This window comes from Protopterus annectens, chromosome 8.part0, assembly GCF_019279795.1.
Source record: "Protopterus annectens isolate FY-2018-M chromosome 8.part0, PAN1.0, whole genome shotgun sequence".
Taxonomy (NCBI): domain Eukaryota; kingdom Metazoa; phylum Chordata; order Ceratodontiformes; family Protopteridae; genus Protopterus; species Protopterus annectens.
This window is the reverse complement of record NC_056741.1, coordinates 479162270-479174595: the sequence shown is the minus strand read 5'-3', so window position 1 is coordinate 479174595 and position 12326 is coordinate 479162270. Positions and strand designations below refer to the sequence as shown.

Sequence of the window (12326 nt, the reverse complement as noted above, 5' to 3'; positions counted from 1 at the left end):
ATTTGTGCCTTCATAAAATTGTTTCTTCTAGTTTCTCTGGTATAGCAGAAAATCTCAGATTTTCCCTATGCGTTCTGTCCTCTAATTCTATGATTTTTTTGAAACATTGCTTCTTTAACTGTCTCATAGTTAGCCTGCCATGTCTTCATTTTGAACTCTGATTTTTGCAGTTTTATCAACTCACATGAATATGTTTAAAACTTCTTCCATTTTCTTCCAGCGTTTGGTTATTTGAGCGGATATACTCCTTCAGTGTTTCTTTTATTTTAATCAGCTCTGACACAATTTGACTTCTTTTTCCTCTAGCTTACTGAAAGCCATGTCTTACATCAATGCTGGAGCTTGAACTGCTTTTTTGCTGAAGGGCTGTAGGATTCTTCCCAGTCAGTGCTTTCTCTTCACCTTAGCCGATTTTCTTTTAGGCTCTTCACTTACTAGCCAGTAACTAAATTTACTAAAAGTGACAGAGTTTCTGGCCTTTGTTTTTCAGTTTCCTTTTTCACAATGGGATAGCTGAAGTTAAACTGTTAATCAGTGTGCAGCCATCTTGGAGAGTCCAGCTCATCACTCACTTTTAGTAGATTTGCCTTGGCATAGTCTCAGAAAACCAAGGTGTTGGAGGATGCTTCAAGCTTCATCTTAAGGTGAACGTGATTAACTTGTGGTCTGATTTGAAAAGGGAGGAGATTACAGAAGGAAGTTACAATTTGTAGGGGGCAAAATTGCCCCATATTGGTAAGGACCAAGTCCAGAGTTTTATTGCCTCTGGTTGAGGTGCAGACTAATTGGTCCAAATAGTTTGTACTGATGAAGTTCAGAAATATCTGGGCATACATGTTTAAGGATTTATGAGTCTCCCAGTTTATGGAGGGATAGTTAAAAATCTCCTAGGAGAACAGTGTTTGAATTTTGAATTAATATACAGGGACACCACACTAGTATGGGACAATGGGTCATAGAAGAGGTCCTGCAGTTAGCTATGATGTGATACGTTCTGTTAACAGGTTACCTTGTCTAATGAGTCTAGAGGTGAGATTTTATTTAAAAGAAAATGGAGACGTCCACGTTTAGTGCCTTCATCTAATGCAGTGAACTGGTATGAGTGAAACTCTGCAGTGATCGAGTACTTTCACTGGTCTTGAACCAGGTTTTTGTGGCGATACATACATCAATATTTTCCAGGGTAAGTAGTACTTGTAGGGTGTGAAACTTTTGATTAAGGCTCCTAGCACTGAGCAGCAATAATTTAAAACAGAATCTGACAACATGAAGTTATGTTGGAAGATTTAAAAGACTGACATTGCCTAAAATGGCATTATTAGCAGTGGAAAAGGTTTTAGACAATATACGGAAGTCTTGTTGGAAGAGGTGCAGGCCATCCCTGGCAAAGCAGTTAGGACCTTCCATCATCTCTTCTTGGGCTGATAAATATAGTAACCCATTTGGAGGGCACTGGAAGCCAAGAAAATTGTTGAAAACAATTATCCTTTGTACATATTGTGGCATCATTCTTAAAGATTGTAGAATACTGCCATCTCAAGGAATGATGCCACAATATTTACAAAAGATAATTGGAGATTGGAGTATTCTGTCTCCAAGAATGATGCCGCAATATGGCCAATGGTAGAATACTGCTCAAGGTTAAGTTCATCATCACCTCAAACACACATTCTGAGAACTCTTTCTCATCCCTTCATATACTCCAGGTGATATGAAGTAATTTACACCCACATGTACAATGACTAACATATGTGCTCTTATGGTGCAAGAAGTGCTTGTGTGATGTGATGAATCCTAATGTCAGATCAGCAACGGATTGTGACTCTCTTTGCAGAGCCTGATGAGTATCATATCAATGTCTCTCACTATGTTGTCAGAATTAGGATACTGTATTGTGTGCAGGTTTTCATTTCAGACAATGTGAATCTTGGATGCATGTTTCATGGTTGTGTGATTGTGAGGTTGTTGAAGGTAATCGTTTCTTAGGTTACACTTAAAAGTAACCTGTCTAACCACAAAAACCTACTAAGAGCTTCAAGGACAGGTAGGTTTATGTGTTTGGTCTGAGTGCTTGGTTTGATGTGGTGTTGTGTGGTACTGACAACCTGCTTGTTATTTTGTGTGTGACAGGTTTGCCTCCATTAGCACTGCATAACAAAATCTCTCATCACACACTGTTGTCAGTTTGTGTAAGCAGTAGGTGGTTGCTAGTAAACATGAGACAAATGCCATTGTTTCAGGATTCTCACTTCATCCTTTTTTAGTAGAATTTAAATAAAATATGCAAAGCTCATATAAGGTAAAATGATGTAAACTGAATGTTGCTTACTCCTGAGGGAAAACAAGAATACCCTTTTGTTTTAAATACTTACAAAGTTGAATATTTCTACAGGCATGCACTAAGACTGATTACCAGTGATGGCGAACCTGTGACACGTGTCAAAGGTGACACATGCCACAATGTTTTTGGGTGACACTTCAGTGATTACCAACACCTGAGTTACCAAAGACACTGCTTTTGTATTCGTTGCTCATATGAAGTGTACTGGATTATTTTCTGCCAGGAGCTTTTGACAAGCCAAACACAAAAGGTTTGCCATCACTGGATTAGACAAATAAATAAGTAATAAAAAAGGGACTTAATCTGAGAGGAACACACAAGAAATAAAAATAAAAATTACGTGAAGGATGTTCCTAGATGTTACTTGCCAGTGAATGTATGGGGAAATGCTACTGAAATTGAACACTGCACCGTACACTATTTAAACACAGTATTATTGTATAAATTGTTTTTGAACTAAATGTGAAATATATGAAACTCATACAGTATATGATAAATGGATAGTTCTGAGGTAGATTTATAACTGCTGTAGTTTTAAAAACAAGCTTTTTTTTTCAAAAAGAGTAATAACAGAATTTGTATTTTGAATGATGGATTTAGTCTTCCACTGAAGTCTGTACATTGAGGAGGAGGATTTTTTTGGAAGCGGTCGAGTATAGATATTGAATTATATGTTTCTCAAGGTTTAAAGTAGTGTAGGAAGTCTGGGCTGCCTTGCACCAGGAGACAGCAATGCATGTGGGTGTCTTACCTGCAAGGTCATGTGCACTTGAGGATTAAAAATGATGACAGTTAGTGGCCATTTATATCAGTCATGCTACGTTTGCTTCAAGTATCCAGTTGAAAGGACAGACTTCACTAGTAATGAAATGGGAAACTGATGTTGGTCTACTAGGTGTAAAAAACACTTTGTGCAGTTTGTCTTGTCCACTTTTGGTATTGCTGACGGGCTTGACAAAATAAACTGGAAGCTGAAGCTTCACATAGACAGGTAGATGGAGGAGGCAAAAACGTTGGTATATTATGTCTGTGGGTACTTTTTAGTTTGAGTGGTATGAATGCTGCATTTCAGCAGTGTTCCCTTGGAATGGGTCTATCCAAAATTATTGAAGACTAACAGGAAACGTTTCTCTCTGGTTCACTGCTAGATGCTGTAATGGAAAAGAGAGCTGTAACTAGAAGTAGCATAGTATAGTTATGTTTAGATTGTTGGAGAGGCTTTGGGAAGGATGAGGTAGACTGAAGGGAATGGTCTAGGGGCAGAAGGAAGTCATTTTCAGCTTAATGTTGTCCTGTGCTAATAGGCCAGAGCTCAACACTGATAAGAGGGCTTCTAGAGGAATTTTGATGGAAGCACTAAAATTAATGGATTAAAATTACATTGTAGGTTCTGAAAAGAGATGCTAGGAAGGGTGTATTATTTGTAACCGGGTACGTAAACTGATGCGAGCATCCTTTACAGCCACACCCTAGGCCCATTAGGCAAATGCAAGGAATAAAACAGACATCAGAATACAGACAGTGTTACAAGTATAAGATTACAATGAACAGAACGCAAGCATTACTACCGTACTTCAGAATATCTCTAATGTTACACGTATAAAGGACAACAGAAAGCAGGATACAAGCATCATTAATGCATAATTTAAAAAAAAACCCAACGTATAGCGATTTTATAATGGCAAAAATGCACAGTATATTAACATTGGCAGTAACACAGTGACCCCTGTGGGGATATTAGCTTCTGGAAACTGTAACATGAGAAGATATATAGCAACAGGAATACCACAGCTTGTAGTACTGCCCACTATGTGTTTAATTATATATTCATATATCTAAGACGTAATAAAAATAAGCAATACATTATTCACAGGCTGAATTGTTCATCTCAAACCTTAATGTAATGGCAAACTACAGCAGTGGCCTGTGCCTTAGAATTACAAATGGACATATACAACTGCACAAGAAGAATAACACAATGAATAGATGCTAGAGTTGAATTATGGGAAAAGCATACTGGGTGGTTATGGGAAGCTAATATGAAACATCTATATGATGCCATGAAGTACGGCTTAGTACTTGGATACGAGGTATTAGGTAAAGAATGAGTTGGCAAACTGGAAGATCATTTGTTTATGAGTGTTTTAAGAATAAGATGCATCCAAGCTTTATAACTGGATATGGAATGAAATACTTTTTTTTTTTTTTTTTTTTGAGGTTAAAGAGGCATAGCTTAATTTGAGAAAACTGCTTCCTAGGATAATAAAAGAAGATTATCTGGCAAGGAAGGCCCGATATCAGATATACAGATATTTATATATATCAGACCCGAAATCAGATATACCTGTTGCTGAAGCTGCTGCAGAGACATTGACTTACTGCCAGCTGTGATATTGAGAAAAGAGAAGTGTTTATTCTCATTTTTTGTCTGCATTTTGATTTAATATCTTTGTAATCTGTACAACTGTACTTATTCTTCTTCTTGTTTGTCCCAGCTCACCCGCCCTGTTCTGGTTTTGGTGTTAGTGGCTCTGAAATTGCCCAACCCTCCTATAAGTCTGTATTTGATTACTCCTCTTGAGTCCATCTCATTTGCTCACTTAACCAAATACAGTGAGATCATATTCTGAGTCTAGTGTTCACTCTACTTAATACAGAGAGAAGATTTGAGAAGGCCAACCCACTTAGGTTCTTCCTTCCTCTCTCCTTGCACTTTACTAACAAAAAAGATTCATCTGCTTTTACTGTATTTGTGTTTCCTCCTACTTTATTTTGCTTTTGCCTCTTCTTAAAAAGTTTATGTCTTTCGACTTTTCCCGGTTAGGGGTCGCCACAGCGGAACTCCGGTCCGCTAATGATTGGCAGTTGATTTTTATGTACCAGCTTGCCAGGCCTGATGCACAACCTTCAACGAAGGTACGCCCATTCATGCACGTCTCCCTGCAGAAGACGCTCTTAGCTGAGAATCGAACCGGAGAGCGTCTTACTGTGAGGCGACAACGCTACCGCAGCACCACCACCGCCTCTTCTTAAAAGTGCTCAATTTTATTTATTCTGCTGCACTTATTGCCGAGTGGTAGTAGCCGGATTAAATTGTAACTGTTATTCTAAGTCTTTTGGATTAAGCACTCGGGCTTCATACAGGTTGTTTTACATTAAAAAGGTTTGTGGTCTGCACTGTTGTGGCAGGACAGGTAGCTTACATCCTTCTAAGCTGGGAATTGCTGACTGAAAACTTTGTCTGCTATTCTAAAAGTGTATTGGTTCTGGTTTAAGCCCTTGGGCTTCAGGCCGGTTATTCTACATTTAGAAGGTTTGTGGTCTGCACTCTTGTGGGAGGAGAGGCTGGATTCTGCCCTTCTGAGCTGGGAATTTCTGGTCACAGGCTTACTGTGCCTGCTTATTCAAATTGTTTCTTTCTGAAATTGGTGCGCCTTGTTGCTGTAGCATAGGACCAGATTCAGGCCTGCTGAATCTAGCTTTGTTTGTATATCTTGAGCACTGATACAGGCCATCTTTTTTGGAGAAGGTTCCCCTGCACCCTAATAGCGGGAGTGTGCAGTTAGAACTGGTCTGATTGAAGACTGCTGGAACAGGGCTCAGTTTTGAGTTTTTTTCTGGTTAATTGGGTAACTTGTTTAAATCAAATTGTTCGTTTTCTATTGTTTTATATATATCTATATATATCTATATATATATATATATATATATATATAAATATATGTGTGTAGAAAAAAATGCACTTCTGCTTTTACTGTATTTGTGTTTCTTCCTACTTTATTACTAGGGACATTGACTACAACTCTGAACTGAGATATATAACAATAAGCATCTTTTTATGCGCATTTAGTGGGTTTTTCTTTTTATTGTATCTGCTTTATTTTCTGAAAAAATATATATATACTTGTTTCCCGCCTTTCTAAGCTAGTATAGTCCACTTTTCAGGTTAGTGCTGAATTCAGGGCTGTGTTACAAATCTATGTTTGCCCATACCTTACTTGGATAGAAGGAAGTTTCTCTGTTCATCTGTGAGAGAGGGGAGCTTTGAGCAGCCTATCTGTCCCTGGAGGAGTGGTTTCAGCCCAGAAATTAGTAGTTTATTGGCCATTTTGGGCTAATTTCTCTCTTTCATTTCCCTGCTATAAAAACTGCATTTCCCAGTTTTGCACTCCAGGCAGCTCCGGTTAGCTAGGGTAAAACTATTCCCGACTCCACAAAGTCTCCTCTTCAATTTTTCCCTTAGAACTAGTCAAGCTTTCAACTTAAGCACTCAAGCCATTCATTTCTCAGCCCGGCACTTGCTCAAAACTCATAGCAAGCACTTATAAATCCTAGCACTACAGAAGGACAAGGTACTCTGTTTGACCTTACCAGCCATTCAGTAAAACAGTTTACTGTACCTATCCAGGCATGTCCAAAGGGCAGTTTCAGGTGTACTCTCCAGTTGAACTGGTGAATTTGGGCATTCTGAGGCAATGTTACAACTGTCTCATGTACACAGACAACCATCTCCTCCTACAACCAAAACACTAATACTTGCGAGAGATGCAATTATACAGCCAAACTGGAGTCTAAGCACTCTCAACCCAAGACTGGATCAGACAGTCAAGAGGAGAAGGGAAATGCTGGCATCACACCACCAGTCTCACATAGGCCCATTAAACCAGCACCGGCAAAAAACACACATAAATACATGAAAACATACTCGGAGGCTCTAAACAAAAATCTGCAAAAGCAACAGAGCCCTCCAAAGCAGACATCCAAGCAACCTCCACCCCCCCCCCAACACAAACCATGAAACACATACTTCACAAAACCAGTGTGCCACGCAATTACAGCCCTCAAGGCAAAATAACATACCCAACATACTAGTAATAGGCGACTCTATTGTCAGGCACACTGACGTCTCAATCACTAGGCTAAATAAGGAGAAGGTTACGGTTAGCTGCCTGTTGGGTGCTAGGATCCGCCACATAACACAAGCATTCAGGTCACTCTAGAACAAGTACAAATATGACTCATTGTCCATGTTGGTGTGAATGACCTGAGCAGTACCTCCCTGGACTACATGAAAAGAGACATGGAAGAGCTCTCTGATCACATAGCCCAGGCCGGTATGACCCTGACCAGCATCCTGCCCTCACCAAGAATGATACCACGGTATAATGAAAAAAAATCATCAACTTCAACAACTGGCTAAGTTTCTGATGTCATTCAAAGGGGATACAGTGTCTGTCTGCCTGGGATGACATGCTCAACAAGCCACGCTGCTTCGCTAGAGACGGCTTGCACCTGTCACGCCTTAAGCTTTGAATACTGGCCAAGGCTCTTGCCACCCCCATAGTGCCTTTTTTAGACAAGGCTCAAAAGACAAACCCACTGCCGTAAATAGCACAAGTGACAAAAATCTGAGAGTAATACTACTCAAAACCTCAAAATGCACACACTCGAGGCACTCCTTAGTATGGCAAAAATCGATATATGTGCAGTAACAGAAACCTGGTTTAAGGCTCCAGAGAGCATCCCAGCACTACCAGGCTACAACTCATACCATACATTTCAGCCACAGAACCTGGACCGAAATACAAAAGGCGGGGGAGTATCCATATTCATCAAGCATACCCACACCTCCAGGTTAGTGGCACAGCATGATGCTTCAGAGATTATCCACTTGCAACTAACAACGGGCAAAACTGCAATTCAAACTGTAGCTTGCTACAGATCACCCAACATGTCCCAGGACCCCCATTCCACATTTCTGGAAACACTTGCTAACATAAAGGCCCTGCCAAACACCCTAATATTGGGTGATTTCAATTACCCAAACATTAACTGGGAGAACTACTCAAGTACTAACTCCCTTGCCCAACATTTCCTAGAATTTATAAACTCAAACACCCTGGAACAACTGGTCAACACTCCCACCAGAGGTGACACCATATTGGACCTGGTCATCACCAACATGGGCGACTGGTGTTCCAGACCAGAGGTCAACCCCTCCTGGTTAGAGCTGACCATAAACAATTCACTTTGGATATCCACATTCCGCCCCCCACCTCCGGACAAGGAAACCACTGTGAAAAACTTTTCAAAAGCAAACTTCACGTTACTTAAGACCGAGATGGAAAGTTTCAAAGCCCCCATGCTAAAGGATAACACTGTCCAAGCTGCAAAATCCTTTACTAATGCATTCTACGGGCACCTACAAGAATGCATGGATTATGCTAGCCCAAGCAAAACCAAGACTCACTCCTCCAAGAAAAGGAAACCAGTCTGGTGGACCCCTGCCATAAACAAGCTAAACAATAGAAGGAAGAAACTTGTACAGAAAAGAGTAAAATCCCAAGAAGGGAAGACATCCCTTATCAGTATCAGCAAGAAACTATGATCCTTCATAAAATCATCCAAGGTGAGCTTCGAAAGAAAAATTGCCAAGGACTCCAAAGATAACCACAAGGCATTCTTTAGCTATGTCAAGAATCTAAGTGGCAATGCTCAGATCTACACAGAGTTAGTGCAGAATGGCACAAAATACACTGAACCAACAGATATTGCCAACATCCTGGCAGACAGGTTCAGTGCAAACTTCACCCCACTCTCACCCCCAAAAGGGTCCATAACCATAAACGAATGTAGAGCCCCTGAAAATCAGACACTCCGGTTAAAATAGCCTTCTCCAAAGCCAAAAACACAGCATCAATGGGACCGGATGCTGTCCAGGCTGTGTCCTAAACAAGCTCAAAGATGAGCTAACCCCTCACCTAAACACACTGTCCAAACTCAGCCTCCCCAAAGGCTACGTACCCCCACAGAGCAGTGCACAGCAACGGTTATTCCACTCCACAAAGATGGAGCCACAACAGACCCCGGGAACTATCGCCCTTATAAACCTGACTAGCTTGGTCTGCAAGACTATGGAGCACATCATCATGGAACTCATTAACAGAGACATTGGGAACTTCCAAACACTGGACCCTACCCAGTTCGGCTTGGTTAAGGGCAGATCATGCCTCCTAAACCTGGTCGACTTCTTTGAGACACTTACCAAAGCTATAGACGAGGGAAAGGTGGTACACACAGCCTACCTAAACCTCACAAAGGCCTTTGACACCATTCCCCATTCTGGTGTTATAGATAAGCTCACCAGCCTGAACATAAACCCCTATGTCACAAGATGGGTTGCCAATTGGCTCATGGACAGAACCCACATGGTGAGAGTTGTGGGAGCTAGGTCCGACTCTAAACTGGTTAAAGTGGCATTCCCCAGGGCTCAGTCCTAGGACCCCTCCTGTTCGGCATACACTTCTCAGAAGTACAGACAAACACTGGACGACTATGGCTGACCAAGTTTGCAGACGACTGCAAACTAGGGGCTATAATTGACTCACCGGCTGACACAGACATCCTCCAAAAGAGTTTCACTGAGACTGATATCTGGTGTCAAAATCATAGCCTCAAGCTAAATGCCAAAAAGTGCATAGCTATTCCCTTTGGAAATAAACTACCCACAAACTACCACATAAGTGGTAGTCCCCTAAATATGGAAAACGTAATAAGGGATCTGGAGACCCAAGTAGATAGTAATCTCTCCTTTGATAATCACATTGCCAAAATGGTTAGAAAATCCTTCTATGTGGCCCACCTAATCACAAAAGGGTTTGCATCCAGATCAAGAGAGGTCATTGTGCCCCTCCACTCATTAGACCCATCATAGAGTACAATGCTCCATTTGGGATGTACCTTACAAGACACCTGCAACAGCTGGAAAGACCACAGTAGTACCTCACCAAGAGGATCACTGGCCTCAAACAGATGCCCTATGCAACTCAACTGAAGAAACTCCAGCTGTACTCGGTTGCATACCGCCTGCTCAGAGGTGATCTCTGCCTGACATACAAGGCCATGTCCAAGCCTGAATTGATGTACATCCTCCACCTAAAGAAAACCTTATCCCCTCGAGCCACACGCTCTAGGGATCTAAACCTCACCACAACACTAAATAGGACGTGCTGGAGGGATAGTTTCCTGCCCCAGAGACTTCCCATTCTTTGGAACAATATTCCAATCTACATTAGGCAGAGCTCCTCTTCTAGCACTCTTCAAGAGAAACCTTGATGAGTGGATGGGAAACAAAGTTTACCCTGGGGATCACTTCAGTGGCTCTGCTGGACAGAGGCACAGGGAACTAATCTAATGGGGCAGCGAAAGCCAACACATTCTAGCTAGGCTTATAAATGCCTTCGGGCAGATAGCCTAATACCTACCTATGACCTTTAAAAGGAAGGTGTACGAAGTGTATAACTGCACTGCTGTGTATGGAATTATTTTACTATTGAGGTCAATTTATAATTTTGTGAATTTACCCAGATAAAGACGCTAAGTACATGCTTTTTTTCTATTTCTGATTATGTGAGCTGAATCCTATAACAAGTATACTACTGTTATGTGTATATGTTCTTTTGATAAGAGCATTGAAGATTTTTTCAAAAAAAAAAAAAAAAAAAAAAAAAAAAACACAAGGATATGGCTCAGATGGGAAAAGGGCAAGTGAAAGGTAGGGATGGAGGGAATGTAAAATGTTAAATGCACTTATAGCACACATACATAGGCTTACTATTTCCTTCTGCTGTCAAGCTAATGCTATGTAATATGACTTGGCTAACTCTTACATTAACATCTTCAAAAGAATATAGCCAGATGTCCACCATATGACAACTCTAACTTAATAAAATACATAACACATTAAACCACAAAGTTTTCGAGTATACAACTCTTCAGTGTGTTAACATCTTACATACTGATGGGGAAATGACCTAAAAAAATTACTGGTGTTTTGTGCAAGACACTGGTTATGAAGACAGGCACATCTCTCAACCTCTTTAGTGCAAGAAATCGGAACAAAGCTCAGCAAAATGGGGGGAATGAAGTCCTAAAAAGAGGGACATATTTTAAATATTGCTCTTATAAACTTAGAAAGTTGCTAAAGTAACAGGTTTGTTTTAACATACATTTTCTGAAGGATTTGAAGTTCAACTCAAATTTATAATCATTAGTGACTTCAATACTCAACTGCGGTGGTGGTGCTGCGGTAGCATTGTTGCCTCACAGTAAGACGTTGTTCTGTTAGATTCTCAGCTAAAGCGTCTTGTGTGTGGAGACATGCGTGAATGGGCATACCTTCGTTGAAGGTTCTGCATCAGGGCTGGCAACCCGGTACGTAAAAATCTACTGCCAATCATTAGCAGACCAGAGTTCCGCTGTGGTGACCCCTAACCGGGAAAAGCCGAAAGATACAAGTGACTTCAATACTCGGATCATCCCAGCAGTTTGCCAGAAAACTACAAATTTTATGAGGAACAGACAAAAAAATATGAGCCACAAATCTGGACACTGTGAAAACCTTGACGGCTGAGAGGTATGAAGAGAGGTCATACTGCTCCTAGTGTTTACTTTTGGCATTATGATAAAAGGGGAAACACCTAAACACAGGCATTTGTCTCATAGTTATACACCTCACACAAGGATAGGCTGTAGGACTGGTGAACACAAACAGATTTAAAAGGTACTTATTTTAGCAGTAATGTATCACTGGCTCAGAAAGCCTTCAATTCTTTCCAAACTTGTACTTTGGGGTTGTGGCAGGGCACGGAAAGTTAGCATACAAATATGCAAACAGTTCTGGATTTCAACTACATTCTCTCTCCCTCAGCATTGTGGCATACCCTGATGATATCATGTGTGGACATCACACTGTCATGCAGTATATAAACTTACTAACCATGTAACACTGAGGCTACCAACATAAGGGAGTATGACATCTCCCTGCTATTGTGGATATACTAGCAGTGGCAGCGTGTCCCAGCTCGGAGTATCATTGTAGCCTAGAAAAGTAGGACAAGGAACATACTTGTGCTACTAAACATTATCCCATGGCTTTAATAAAGAGCAGGGCTACACAACCCAGCTGAAGGTGTCCATCATTGAA

The 12326-nt window shown here is 40.8% G+C and overlaps 1 protein-coding gene across 3 annotated transcripts in view; it reads right to left on the bottom strand.

Annotated features, from left to right (window-relative positions):
* The window catches only part of LOC122808893 (renin binding protein), a 1087318-nt gene that overhangs the window by 212303 nt on the left and 862689 nt on the right, over positions 1 to 12326 (bottom strand). The window lies entirely within an intron of this gene.